The 15,350-nt window shown below is 36.8% G+C and overlaps 1 pseudogene; it reads left to right on the top strand.

Annotated features, from left to right (window-relative positions):
* Positions 1 to 378: 378 nt before the first annotated feature.
* Positions 379 to 15,213, top strand: LOC130218165 (zinc finger X-chromosomal protein-like; annotated as a pseudogene).
* The last annotated feature ends 137 nt before the right edge of the window (positions 15,214 to 15,350 follow it).

Genomic DNA, 15,350 nt, shown 5'->3' with positions numbered 1-15,350 from the left:
TTATGAAAATGTTTAATTTGTTCTATAAAGGTCTAAGAACATTTACAAATAAAAAATTAACAGGCTTTTTCACAAAAGAAAATGTCAATTGATCAGAGTAACAAACTACGTTGTGTTGACTGAAAATCAGGGTTGTTTATGCAAAAAATCTTCAAATTACAATTTTATTTAAAACTCGAAACAAATGTCATAAGTAGTTAACAAAATGAAATAAAACAAACATATTTTACACAAACAACTATAAATTATGGGTCATTTTTTCTAAGTAGTCTCTATTTTTTCTTTCCATAACAAAACGTATAAAATAAAAATTAAACGGTAAAAACCATTAAGTCAACTGTAACAACTGTTGAACAGTGTAAATGTACTAACGTTAACGTCTGTAACAAAACAGTAAAATGGTAATTTTAAACCATATATACAATCGTAAATCCATAACTGGCTAATATCCCGAGCTCGCTAATCATTCCGCATCAGATGCTTTTCGCGCACCCCAAATTAAACTCCACAAACGTTTCCTCAAAAGCGCCAAACGGAAAACAAAGCAACTCGTCCGCTTTTATCACACACCGACTGTTTTGAAACCCGTAGAAAAACCGAATTTGCGGGCCTGCCAAAAGCGCCGGAGAGCGGCCACTCGTCTGAGACTCCTTCCGCATTTTCCTGCGGCTGTGAGGCAGTGACGTGCGCCTCTGAAGGCGGTGTAAGAGCCGGAGGAGCTGGAGGCTGCAGCGCCGCGGAGCGCATCAGACTCGGCCCCTCCCCTCCGCGCTCCGCCGCGGCCCGCCCTACTCACACAAGAGCCCCGTCTGATCCTGCCCGAGTCTGGGGGTGGGCGACGCAAACCCGCACGGCCTTGGGAACAAATCGTATAAATACTACAGCAGGTAGGCCTCGGGGTTTAACACAGTCTTAAAATACACATGTGTGAGGTTTTGTTGGTTTGGAGCGGAAGTGAAGTGCGTGTTTATGCGTTTGCGAGATTAACGCCGCTCTAATGGCGTGTAGGCCTTTTGTTAGCAGCGAGCCGCGGCCTGCAGAGGCCTAAAGTAGGCCGCGCAGACAAGACTCTGACGATTTACTTGACTGTTTTTATATACACTAATAAAGGTACACGTTGATTTCGTGTGTATACTGACTACAGTTTGTATAGGGGATTATATTTAATGTCAGTTTGTTCGGAGTAAAGTATATATTTATGAGGTTTAATGCATTATTTTAATATATTCAAAATGGCGATGTTAGGGAAAGGGGCGTGGCTGGTGGTTCATAACGATGGGCGGGAGATAGTCAAGGCTGAAGAAGGAAACGCCCTTTTTGCTGTAAACAGATGGGAGGAGAAGAGGCGTTAACGCTACAGTATCAGATTATAGGATTCATGGGAGGCTATTTGGGTTACAGTTGGTGTGTAAGCCTACTTCTTTTCTGAGCTCTGTTGGACGTTAAATGTGGATTGTTTGGGTTGTAATTGAAAGAATTTCTAATTCATAAACTCAGAAATATGCACAGCTCAAGATGAGGTACTTTATTTAATAGTAATTTGATTATTAACGTACACAAGGGCATGCTAAATAAAAAAAATTCTAGCAGCTTTAATTCAGATATGATTGAGTTATTTTTACGTAAATATATTATTTTTAAATGTATGCGCTGTGACATTTTACAATAAGATTTAGTTTATTAACATTAGTTAACTAAGTTACATCAAAAATACCTCTGAACTTTTATCTGTGTTGGTTAATGTAATTTCCACTTTAACAAACACTTTATGCTATTTTTGTAATGTATTAGTAAATTTGATTTAATGCACCTAATCTAAAATAAATTATTAACAATGAAAAGCTGCTTGTTTCTTACATCACATTAACTTATTAATAAATACTGTTACCAAACATTTTGCTTTTATGTCTATTCATTAACGACGACTAAGTTAAAGCCTTGGCAATATTTATTTTTTATGATAGATTCTTTACAAAAATATTACTTTAATGTTATAACCTAAAAATGAGAAATAAGCGACTATTAAAATGTTGTCTGAATTAAATGCAAAAACCAACAAAAACGTTCACCAGATGTAAGTTCTACAAGTGCATTACAACATTCATTACAATAGTAATTTGCAAATAATTTCTAACAATTTAGTGAAATTTAATTTGATATTTATAAAAAGTTTTATTACATTTAATTTTAATTAACTTCCATCTGAGCTTTTATTTCTTGTCATGCAGAAAATCAAGACGTTATTGTTATAAAGAAATTATATAGTAATTATTATTATTATTATTATGTTTTGTACAATATATCAAGACACCTGACCAGCATAAAAAAGAAGATGCAATAAAGGAATACAGAAACACCTTGTTCATTTGTTTTGGGATGTGGTTTTCCTTACTGTGGTTTTCCTTACTGTACTGTCCCTTACTGTATTGTTTTGTAAAGCTGCTTTGGAACAACCTTTATTGTTAAAAGAGCTATACAACTAAACTTGAATTGAATTAAATATATATATATATATATATATATATATATATATATATATATATATATATATATATATATATATATATATATATATATATATATATATGTTTGTTGTTAAAGTTCCTGTGTGTTTTCCCACCCCCTATTTGTTTTGTTCCTGTAGATCTTATATTATGCAGATGACCGGTGGAGACAATGGATGAAGATGTAACGGTTCTCTCTCTCCATTCCCACGAGCCCAAGATCATATTCCATGGGACAGGTAAACAAACAGTCATTATGCTAAAGTCTCTCAGATTGTTGATTTTTGTTTAATGATCTTTAAGACATTAAAGGGATAGTTCAAAAATGAAAACACTGTTGTCAATTACTCACCCAACATGTCGTTCCAAACCACCGAGACCTTTATACATCTTCAGAACACAAATTAAGATATTTAGGATGAAATCTATGAGTTCCCTCAATCTCCATGGACAGATACAGTCCCTGACTCGTTCAATGTCCAGAAAGGTACCAAAAAATATAATCAAAACAGTCCATGTGTCTTCAGTGGTTCATTCAGAATATTATGAAACTATGAGAATATGCTTGTATACCCATGAAAACCACCCGACTTATTCAACAGTTTCTTCTCCTCAGTGTCAGTATAGGTCGCAGGTTCACAAGAGTGCTCTGCACTGATGTATACCCCAGATGCCCACGTGTCACTTCCTCTTTCAATGAAAACACAGGCACATCTGAGGTCTATATCAGCAGCATAACACGCATAACATTTTCGTAACTTGATAATATCCAGGTTGAACTGTTTGAAGTAGGGATGCTCATAATAACTGATTAACTGTTAACCGAAAGGGTGCGTTTTTAAAAGATTAATGGTTTAACCGATTAATAAATATATATATTTTTAACAAACGTATTTTGTCAAAGAAGCAAAATGAAAGAAGGATATTGCTGGTCACAGTTTGACACAGACGAGTTGATGTCAAACCAGTGCTGATATTGATTGCCTCTTTCCTAGTTCTGTCCTATAAACACCTGCATTTATTTGCATGATTGGAGAAAGAAGGCCCAAAAAAAAACTCTGAAATGTGTGCTGCTTTGGAATCAAGTTGGCCACAAGTCAGAGCGTCTGAATTTTCTCTCCATCAGAGTGCGCTCCGCACTGCTCATGAACACAACAAATAGGCTATAGTGGTGATGATTTAGTGTACAACCAGCAAACCAACTTTTTTTCCATTTGGAAAATTGCAGTTAATTATAGTTCTTATAAAATATCCATTTTTAAAATAGCCTACATAGTCTAATCCACGAGTCAAATAAATGCAATGATTTTCTTGATTTTTGCACCAAACTGAGGCTTTCATCTTATAGCTTATAAAACATGTATGCAAATTAATGCAATATCATATGTAAACAACAAAACTGTTATGCTATAGTAGCATATACTTAAAAGTCAACATATGTACCCTGTCTTTATCTCATCACCCACAGCACACACGCATAAACCACGAGATGAGATGTAGAAAATGAAAGCACAATAGTTAGGTAAAATCAGATGCTCAAGACATGATCTTTAAAATAATGACTTCTATTAGAATGTTGACAGAGGTTTGTGATATAAGAAATAAATGCATATTTTCCATGGAGCAATCGATTTGAAGTAGCCTGCTATTTTTATTTGATGGAGAAAAAAAACAGTCTATGCCAGTTTAAAAAGGATTCAGTCAGTGTTTTCGTTTTCTAATCTACATGTGTAATTAAAATGAAAAATATCTAGGGCAGGCCTATTCATTTTATTCTTTTTATTTATTTAATTATTTTTCTTCTATGCTGTTGGAAACACTGCAGGTGCGTAAAGATGTTCTGTTAATGTTTTGTAATTAAAGAACAATTTAATATTCATCTCACCAGTTAACGGTTAATATTCAGTTAACGAGCTGCGGTTGTTTATTGGCAAAATTAACCAAAATGAGCATCCCTGTTTTGAAGGCACATGGTCTGTTTTGAAGATGTTTTTGACGTTAATCTGTTACTTTAATCGATTCTGGACTGTTGCTATCAATGGGGGATGAGGGACCTCTCAGATTTAATCTAAAATTACTTAATTTGTATTCTGATGGCAAATAAAAGTTTCAGGGGTTTGAAATAACATGAGGGTGAGTAATTAATAACAGAATTTTCAGTTTTTGGTGGACTAACCCTTTCAGGTTAATACACTAATAGTTAATACCCTATTACCCGCTTTTATTGATTATATTACGAAATTGGGAAAAAAATATTGTACATTTTCTGAAATGTAATGTTTAAAGGGGACCTATTATGCCCCTTTTTACAAGATGTAAAATAAGTCTCTGATGTCCCTAGAGTGTGTATGTGAAGTTTCAGATCAAAATACCCAACAAATATATATTTTTATAACTCTTTGAAACTGCCCCTTTTAGGCTTTCAATCCAAATTGTGATATTTTGGTGACTTTCACTTTAAATTGAAATGAGCTTGTGCTCTTTTCAAAAGAATCTAGAGCTACAAACCAATGTAATGAATTAAGAATTAATACATTTTACCATAATAGACTGGTTATATTCACATACTGCTGCCACACAACTTTAAACCAACAGTTTAAACCACTTATAAAAGTATTTTTTGCATAAAAAAATTTAAAGGGGCATGAAACCCCCCTGTCTCAACCGGGTGTTTTCACACCTGTAGTTTGGAAAAAGGGAAGGGAAGGGAGGGAAGGTTTTGGATATAAGTGGGAGTTTACATTTGGGCACGCTCTGATTTTCACCGTGGCAAAGCAAACACACAGACGCAGGGGAGACGGTGACTGTGCAATGTTTGATACTGCACGTCGTATAAGAGGAAAAAACCCTCCGCATTTCTCTGTAGCTTAGATGCACTGGGTAGGTAGCGTCAGAAAGCCGTGTGTGTATAGACTGTCACAAAATGCAGCAAAAATTCAACACGACGGTAATAGTTTGATTGCGGTGTTTACATGTTTACACTCGGAGAGCAGCATTTACAGCGGATCTTTCAATCCATAATATTGTAGTGATTTTAATGTACTGTACACTTAGTAACTAAATCATTTTGACTAAGGTCTGTCTTTAAACACCGAAAGAGTACTGCTGACAGTACGAACTAACCTTGCCATCTGAATGAACAAACAAAGAGCACTGATCACACACACTTACCAAATCTGTAGAGACAGGACAATCAACACCACCTGGAGCCGCGTCTTTATTAAAAGGAGACGAGCGGCAAATCAGGATTTCACCATTTCCAGATGCGAAAAGCTCTCGGGTAAAAAATGTTCCTCAGACACGTGTTTTTGTCGCGCATCATGTGCACTGTAATCCACACGTGAGTCCAGCTGTGCTCTCATAGCGGTAAAATGAAAACTAAATCTTTGTTGCAGCACATTAATAAACACAACACTGACAACCAGTGTCTCCAAACTGTTCTTGTTTTTCTTCCACTTGTTTTTTCAACACAATGTGACGTCTCTCTGCCGTCTGAACACTGTAACAGGTAAAAACAGTCTTCGCCGCTATCATGCATATTAATGAAGTTGCACCGCATACACAGTAGAGCGCGCTGATAGGTTTGAACCAAGTCTTTCTCATGAATGAATGCAGCACACTCAGAGACGTCACAAAGTACTCCCAGGTACAGACAGCCAGTCTCCACGCTGGAATACACTTAAGGATATAATCAACGTGACACACCTTCAAAAATTTGTTTCAAACATGAAGAACGAATTTGCTCAAAATAACACAAAAACAACCAATTTTCACCTATTTTGTGAAATATATGTGTCCTAATAGTGTTTTTAGCAGCATGGGACACATCTATGACTGTGAACAGCTCAAAAAAATGTGTTTTGTTGTTTCGTGACCCTTTAATGTGTTTTATTATTAAATATTTTCTAATTTGCACACATTTCTTAGATGAAATCAGGTTAAAACTTTTTATTCTGTTGACATTTTTGAAAGTTTCTAAAAAAATGTAGGTTGAACAATTTTTTTTTTTTTTGGAAAACATAAATTTTAATTGGATTAAAACAATTTTGTAATAGCTGAACCTGATACTGATTATGAATATGGACATTGGGAAGTTGTTAAAAAAAGAATAGAAAAAAATCCAAAAAGGTGTATGAAAAAAAACATAGTCTCACCTTAATGCTTTCAATTTGTAACATTTTTTACGGAAAGAGTGCGATGGAGAAGAAGATGAGGTGGTGGTGGAGCTGCAGGAGTCAGTGCTGGTGTCTGATGTGGAGGGTGAGAAGATCTCGGTGCACGGTCTCACTCATGAGGAGCTGGTCATCCAGGAGGCCATCGAGGACGTGGTGGCGGAGTACGTGCCCTGCACTGATGAAGAGGACGATGTTGATGATGACGATGATGAAGGGCTTGGCACCATCGCCGTGGAGACCTGTGTGATGTCACCTGATGATGTGGCTCTGGAGGATGAAGGGCTGCAGGTGGATGTGGTGACCGACGCTCAGGTACAAGAGGATCCAGACACCTGCGGAGACTATCTGATGATCTCCTGTGAGTGAGATTGTAGCGAAAATGATCTGTAAATATTTGCTAGCCCTCAAGCGGTTTTGAATTCATCTATGAGGTTTTTTTTTTTCTCTTGAACACAAAAAGAATGTTATAGCCATTAGCTCTGTTTCCATTCACCTACATTTATGCACATTTTAGGATGTCACATTAAAAAAAAAGCTTAATGGAAATGGAAAAATGTTGAAAATGTGATTAAAAAAAACAAAAACTGATGCGCACAACTCTGTATGATAAACCTTTTATCCTATAAGAAAAAGCGTGCATAGACTGAATCAATTCCAGCATGCACATCGAAAAAGTCATGTGAATTTTTATTTTTTTTAACAGACAATGCAATATAATTGGTGTGATGGTGCTTTATTCAGTGATGTTTTATGTGATTATTCCATCTCATGTGAAATCTAATTTGGATCTTTGCATGGAAACATAGCTATTGACATCAACATCTGGAAAAATAATACTATGGTATTATTTAATGGTATAAGTTATATATGCTATAAATTATAATACCATATATTATTATATGGCTGCTGCTTCCAACATATGGATAAAATTTGTCTTAATCTAACACTCACTTGCTTTCAGTGGATGAAACTGGAAAGGTGGTGTCTGATGAAGATGCTAAGGTCACCATTGAGGGCACTTTAGAGGATTCAGAAGATGTGGAGAAGGATGATGAGGGTCAAGAGGTCATCAAAGTGTACATCATCAAGGCTCACCCAGGGGGAGGATGACTTGGGTATGTCACAAATGTGATTTATCAATCGTGATTTTCGTTTTCCATGATCGATTCCAAACATGTAATTTTTATTCATTTTGGAATAATAGTAGATTGTATATGATTGAAACTCATCATCGCCTAACCTATTATAAAGTTGTAATAAAAACTAGCCAAGCACAATGCTTACAATGTTTTTACAGTGTCCGTTCAAATGCTTCAAAATGTCTTTCACAATTTCACCAATCACCTCCATTGTTCAAAACTATAGAGGAATTACCAACCTACGTCACACATGAAATCACATGGGTTCCCGGTTGGCAAAAAAGACCGGTTGCAATAGCAAACATGTCGTGTTGTGTGGTAGGATGCCAAATTCGAACTTACCGTACACCACACTGCTTTTAATGCCAATCGCAGACGTCTTTGGCTAAAAGGGAGCTGAATGGAGTGAGGATCTAATTAAAAAATCCTAGACTCTGCAGTTCTTATTTCATATCAGGTAAGCTCACGCTATGCTGAATCATACACTACTCGTTTTTGATTGCAGCAATAATTTCAGCAAAAACAGTTAAATATGGTTAATTAACTGCGGACACTGAATGCTTAGAATGAAATGTAAAAATTTAAGTTCACATACCCTGCCGTACAGGTGCAGTTCGCTGTCAGAATGCAGTTGTTTTGCTTGTTGATGATTACCCAGGCCTTGTATAGCTTTGTCTTTTTTCTTTGTCTTTGGCTAGGCAGACCTCAGTTCTTAGCACAACATAGTGTTGAATCTGGTAATCATGGAACATTATTTCTTGCACATGACCACACAGAACAAAATTGTTGGCATCCAAAGACTTGTAGGCCTTTAACTTTTCTCTTGTTAAATCACTTGGAGTTTCAATGAGATAGTTGTATATTTGGGGCTGTATGCTTGGCCATTTCGTCTTATCCAATATCCATTGGGAGGGTGCTATTGCAACATTAATTTTGCCAAATAACTGTGCTTATCACTGGGTGACAAGCTGTTATAATATGCTGAAAGCATTATGTAAATAATATATATTTGATATGTAATCAATATCACTTATTTCTAAGACAACAACAAACTCTGTACTGCATCGTATGTCATTCCCTCACTGTAAATGCTAGCGCTCCTGTTTTTTTTCTGCAACCTCGCTGTGCGCACATCCTGAATGTTTACAAACATGGTAATTTGTCTGTAGACTATAAAGTTCAAAACACAACATCAACTGTGGGTGATGTGCAGTGCCGGCCCATAAGGTTGAGGAGCCCTAGGCGAGATAAAAAAAATTGGGCTTACTGGTGTAAAAACATTAAGAAGAAAACACAAAAAATAACATTTTAATATTTAAGTGTGTACATTTTTATCAACTTTAACATATTTAATCTGTAATACATTTGTGAAAATATTTACTCAGATTTAAACAAATACAAATATTTAAAGTATTGCAAATGAAAGTGCAAGTGTGTTGTAAAAACAACTTGTACATGAAACAAACTAAATAAAATACAAATAAAAAAATAAAATAAACAAAGAAGGGACATGACACAGAATCTTGAACTGTATGAACTATTTTGATGAAAGAAAACCTGTTAATTGTTCATACCTTTACTTCGAGCTTGCTTTTCTTCCTTTTTTCAGCTGTCGGTTTATTTCAAATAAAAATTAAGATTAAGAGCGATTAAAATAGCAATGGCACTTGTGACGTTATATTACTCAAGACTTTAAGACACTTTTTCTGTGTAGGAATTCGTTTCGTCATTGTAGTTCACCCAGCTGATCACAGGCGGTGTTATGGAAAATAGCGCTGCTGGATGTGTTTCTAATATCTTCTGCTTTTATCCATACTGTTGTTGTGTATTTATTATCGGTTTCAGCTATTTGTCATGTTTGAATTATAAGGAGCTATTCTTTTACTGAAATGTGGAGGGTTTTTTCCTCAATGTCATTGTGAATTGTATCACGTTTAATTGTGAATTTTATCACGTCACCTCGGGCTAACATTCAGAGTAAATATACAAGAGCAGCATTCGTGGGGCCCTCTAAGAAACACAGTGCCCTAGTTGACCGCCTATATTGCCTGTTGGACAGGCCAGCACTGGTGACCAGACTTCCCAAAACAAACACGTCAATACAATAGACCCACCCCTGTCATTTGATTTACAGGTTTCGTGAAGATATCAAAAATTAAAATGCGAAAGGATTTGCGATTTAGTTTTGCCAGGTTACACGCACAACGCAAGGAAAAAGAAAAAGCAAATGCAGCAATTAATATTGCTATTTAGATATGTCAGGCTCGTAGGTTGTAAGGCAATGGATGTTTGGAATTTTTTTTATTTGAAATGTGGCAGTCACTGCCCGTTCACGAAAGAGGAAATGCTAAGTGTAATGCAGGATTTGCAATTGCATTTGGATTGTCACAATTCATGCGTCCAAATATTGAAAATGCATTTGAAAATCCTCCGCAATATCCTTCAATAAAATCACATCATATGTTTACTAGTGTCATTTTTAACAGAGTTATTGGTGATTCACAGGAGGCACAGTTGACATAGGAGACGCTGAGCTTGATGTGGATGAAACCGTGGAGCTGGTGGATTCTTCTGGGTTGCCCATACGAGAGAAGATGGTGTACATGTCAATGGACGAAGCCAATCAAAGCCAGGATGACATCAGTGAGTCTTGTTACCCTCAGTTAATATGGAGGTGATTCTGTAAAGGGGTATTTCACCCAAAAATGAAACGTGGTTCACTTACTTTCTTCTGTTTGTCAGAATGTTTAAAAACAATGCATTGACGTCTATAGTCGGAACAAAAAAATTGTATTGCCATCTAGGCATGGGACGATAACCGTTTTCAAGGTATACAGCAGTTTGGAAAAGTTTGCAAAATTTTCTGCTATACTGTTCCTAGGTATGTGTAAGATTTTAATGTATTTATTTATTATATATATATATATATATATATATATATATATATATATATATATATATATATATATATATATATATATATATATATATATATATATATATATTTATTTATTTATATATATATATATATATATATATATATATATATATATATTTATTTATTTATTTATTTTTTTTTTTTTGTATTTATTTTTTAGCTTTTAGGACAACCGTATCTCCAGCAGAAAAGATATCTAAAGATGCCGTTTCAAATTGTAAAGAAATCTGTTTTTGAAACTAATGAAGACAGCAGAAGTCAATGATTCATTTTAATTATTTAGACTGACATGTTTACTGCTCCAAATAATTATAAATGTTTCTCAACATAGAATATTTTGTGTTTTAAAGGGGGGAAAAGTTTTCTTTTTTACCCAGACATTTAAAAAGAACATATTTTAGAGCCGTGAGAACATACCGTGAAACTGATATTTTTATCCAGGTTATCATACCGTCAGAATCTTATATTGGCCCATGCCTATTGACATCAGTGGCTGTTTTCCATAACATTCTTTAGTATATCTGAGTCCAGCAGATGAAAGAAAGTTAAAACAGCTTTGGAACTAGTGCTGGGTGAAATTTGGCTGGATTATCCCTTTAATATGAAGAGCGCCTCTGTTGAGACTGCATGTTCTTCCCCAAACAGATGTGGCTAAAATCACAGATGAGGTCTACATGGAAGTGGTGGTTGGGGGTGAAGACCTGGAAATGTTCAGAGAACACTTGAAAACGCATCACTCAGCAAAGACTTCATGCCTGTGGCTTGGGCAGCTGCTTACGGTCAGTAAAACAACTCTATTTGTGGTTAACGCATAATTTTTCTACAGTTAATTTAAAGAAAATATGCATTTGTGTGTCTCTTTTTGTCATTTATGTTTTCACTGGTACATATTTGCTTATTACATTTATTTGAATCAGTTTGTGAGAATGTCTTTAGATTGATGTACTGTCAGTCAGTCGAATCAGATTATTGTGAACCCCTCCTTCATTGGGATTTGTTGTAGTGTTCATTTAATCTGCAGAACAAATGTGTGTGTTTCTAATGTGAGAAAGACAGCTTTTTGCTGTAACTTATAATTGATATAATATCTGTCAGGTGGGGAAGAGAGCGAAAGCTGTGAGAACCGGAATGGAGCAGCTAGTGCTCTGCTGCATGTTGACGAGTCTGAACATGATCGAAAGGCTCAGTCGGCAACGAAACAAGGTCAAGGGCAAAAAACGCTCTGAACTTCGGCACATTCAGACAGGTGCGTCTTTACTGCTTCATTGTGGGTTTTACATTTTTATTTTTATAGTTCATTGTTTATTTGCATTTATTTATTTATCTTTAAAACAGTTGGTTTACAGCGCATTACATTCAGATGTATGTGGTCAAAAAGAAAATGTAAAAAATTAAGAAATTAATACTTTTATTCAGTTAAGATACATTATACTAATAACTTTAACTATGAAAGAGACAGTAAATGCAAAAAAAAATTCAACTAAAAACTTGTCAAGCAACACAAATGTTTGCGACGTGTATATTCATATTAAAGGGTCACGAAACACCAAAACACTTTTTTTTGAGATGTTGGCAGTCATATAAAGTGTCTCATGTTGCTAAAACACTATTAGGACACATATCTTTCACTAAAAAGTAAAATTGGTTGTTTTTTGCGTTATTCAAGCAAATTGACTGGATGCCTGTACAGGCGAGTAACCGTGACGTCTTTGAGCTTTCAGCTTTAATTCATGAGAAAGACTTGGTTTGAACCAATCAGCATGCTCTTGTGTATGAGGTACAAACTTCATTAATATGCATGATATAGCTTCGAAGACTGTTTTAGCTGTTACAGTGTTCAGACGGCAGAGAGACGCCACATGTGTTGCCAACTGTAATTGAAAACAAGTGGAAGAGAAGAATTGTTTAGAGACATGGGTCGTCAGTGTTGCTATTTATAAATGTGGCTGCTACGAAGGATTTTGTTTCCAATTCCCCGCTATGAGATGCGCAGCTGAAACTCGTGTCTGCTAACAGGCAACAAAAATATGTTTGTAAAGAACAGTTTTTAACCCAAGAGCTTTTTGCACCTGGAAATAGTGAAATCCGGATTTGCCACTCGTCTCCTTTTAAAAACGACGTAGGCTCCAGTTCGTGTTGATTGTCCTGCCTCTACAGATTTGGTAAGTGCACGTCAATGTGCGTCTACAGTGTGGCGGTATCAAATTCCATTAAAACTACACTTATCCAGCAGTTCCACGCATCCAGTATCGCGTTTTTTTTACAGGACGTCATGCATGAAATATTCCTGAATGAAAGTGAAAGTGCCAAACTGCAGTTAAAATTAAGAATGAAACACCCGAATTCTATGAAACTCCAGAGGAAATGTGGATATCGCGGAGTCGAATTATGTACTATAACATGTAAAACGGGATCTTAAAAGGAACATTCAAAAAGCAACTCATGAAAACACCATAATCAGATTGTCTTATTCAGATTAAGGAAAATAATTTGCTTACTGATGTCTATGTAAACGTAGTCACTGTCTTCTCCCCTGTGTCTGTGTTGCCACTGTAAAAATCAGCTGTTGTTCACTTAATAAAACTCCCCTTTTCATGCAAACCTTTCTCTCTTTCCCCACTCGACACTCCCACCTAAACAGAGTTGGACTCGCCCACTTTCCTGACTTTTTCAAACTTAGAGGTTTGAAAAAACACCTTGCTGAGACGGGGGGGTTCGTGGCCCTTAAATATATTATTATTATTATATTAGTGATGTTAAAAACACTTTTCATCACGTGACACAGAAGACTGAATGAATACTAGCTAAACGTTCATCTTTGCATTCATTACATTTAAAATGATATAATAATTTAAAGCATTTCTTCTAAATAACATTCCACGATTGTACAATTTTAAGTTTTTTGACCCTATTGGAAGCAGCTTACTTAAGTCACTTTCCAATCTCAATCTTTCTCAGTGCTAGTATATATTGCATTCATTTTGTTTATTTTTCAACTTCAGCAATCATCATCGGGCCTTACGGCCAGCCTCTTACGGTGTACCCTTGTATGCTTCTGCGGCAAGAAATTCAGTCACGTGGTTTCCTCAAGCGCCACACCAAGAACCACCATCAGGATGTCGTCAACCGAAAGAAATACCAGTGCACAGACTGTGACTTCACCACTAACAAAAAGCCAGTCTCCACAACCACATGGAGATCCACACCCTCAGCAGTAGAAGCCCATTCGAGTGTGAAGTGTGTGGGGAAAAGAGTTTTCACACCAGCAGGGGGCGGCTGTTCTCTCCCCACCGTCTGCAGCACCACCACAGAGAAGCTAAACTTCAGATCTCACCACCAACCACCAAAATGGCACAAGTGCAAGTTTCTGCGAATATGAGACAGCAGAACAAGGACTCCTCAACCGGCACCTGCTCGCCGTTCACAGCAAGAACTTCCCGCATATTTGTGTAGAGTGCGGGAAGGGTTTTCGGCATCCTTCAGAGCTGAAGAAACACATGAGAACACACACCGGTGAAAAACCATACTCATGCCTTTACTGCGACTACAAATCAGGCCGATTCGTCCAATTTAAAGACGCACGTTAAAACCAAGCATAGCAAAGAATGCCCTACAAGTGTGACCGATGTTTCCAGACGTTTCCTGAACCAGAGGAGCTTTCTACAACACAGCTTGACGCATGAGGAAGCCAAAACGCCCCAGTGCACCCACTGTGACCATAAAAGCTCGAACTCCAGTGACCTGAAGCGCCACATTATTTCAGTTCACACCAAAGACTATCCACATAAATGTGAAGTCTGTGGCAAAGGCTTCCACCGGCCGTCCGAGCTCAAGAAACACTCGGCCCCCATAAGGCTAAGAAGTTACACCAGTGCAGGCATTGCAATTTCAAGATCGCAGATCCTTTTGTTCTCAGTCGGCATATTTTGTCAGTGCACACCAAGGAGCAACAGGCATTTCCTGAAAAAAAGGGTCTTAAGAAGACGTTTGGACTCGGAGCTCATGGAGGTAAGAAAATATTGGGCGGCGCCGGTTTGTCGAAAGGTCACAGGGAGAGGAGGGTGTACCAATGCCAGTATTGTGAATACAGCACAGGCGACGCGTCTGGTTTCAAAAGGCACGTGATCTCCATTCACACCAAAGACTATCCTCACCGTTGTGACTTCTGCTCGAAAGGTTTCAGAAGACCATCTGAGAAGAATCAGCACATTATGAGGCATCATAAAGACCTCATGCCTACCATGTGACCTGCCATACCAACTCCATTCAGGAAACGGTCCATTCCGATATAGCTGTGGCCCTATTGGCTGAAAGCTAAGTTGGATTGAGCTTTTTCAGATTGCAGATGGTATAGAAAGAAAGCGGGAGTAAATGGACCATCTAATGTGTCTGATTACACCCTCTATAATGTTCAAGTGAATGTTTAGACCATTCATCAACATTTCTTTAGATCCTGAAGAATAAAAGCTAACCATTGTTCTGACCAGCTGAGGGTAAATGCAAAACTAGATAATCTTGCATAATAAATCAAGTGTGGATGGCATTACTTGATGTTAAAGTTGATATTGAGCATCTGGTGACATTTGAATTACGA

This window comes from Danio aesculapii, chromosome 24 (assembly GCF_903798145.1).
Source record: "Danio aesculapii chromosome 24, fDanAes4.1, whole genome shotgun sequence".
In the NCBI taxonomy this organism is placed as follows: Eukaryota; Metazoa; Chordata; class Actinopteri; order Cypriniformes; family Danionidae; genus Danio; species Danio aesculapii.
Note: the sequence above shows the minus strand (reverse complement) of the source record. Positions and strands in the feature narration are given on the sequence as shown.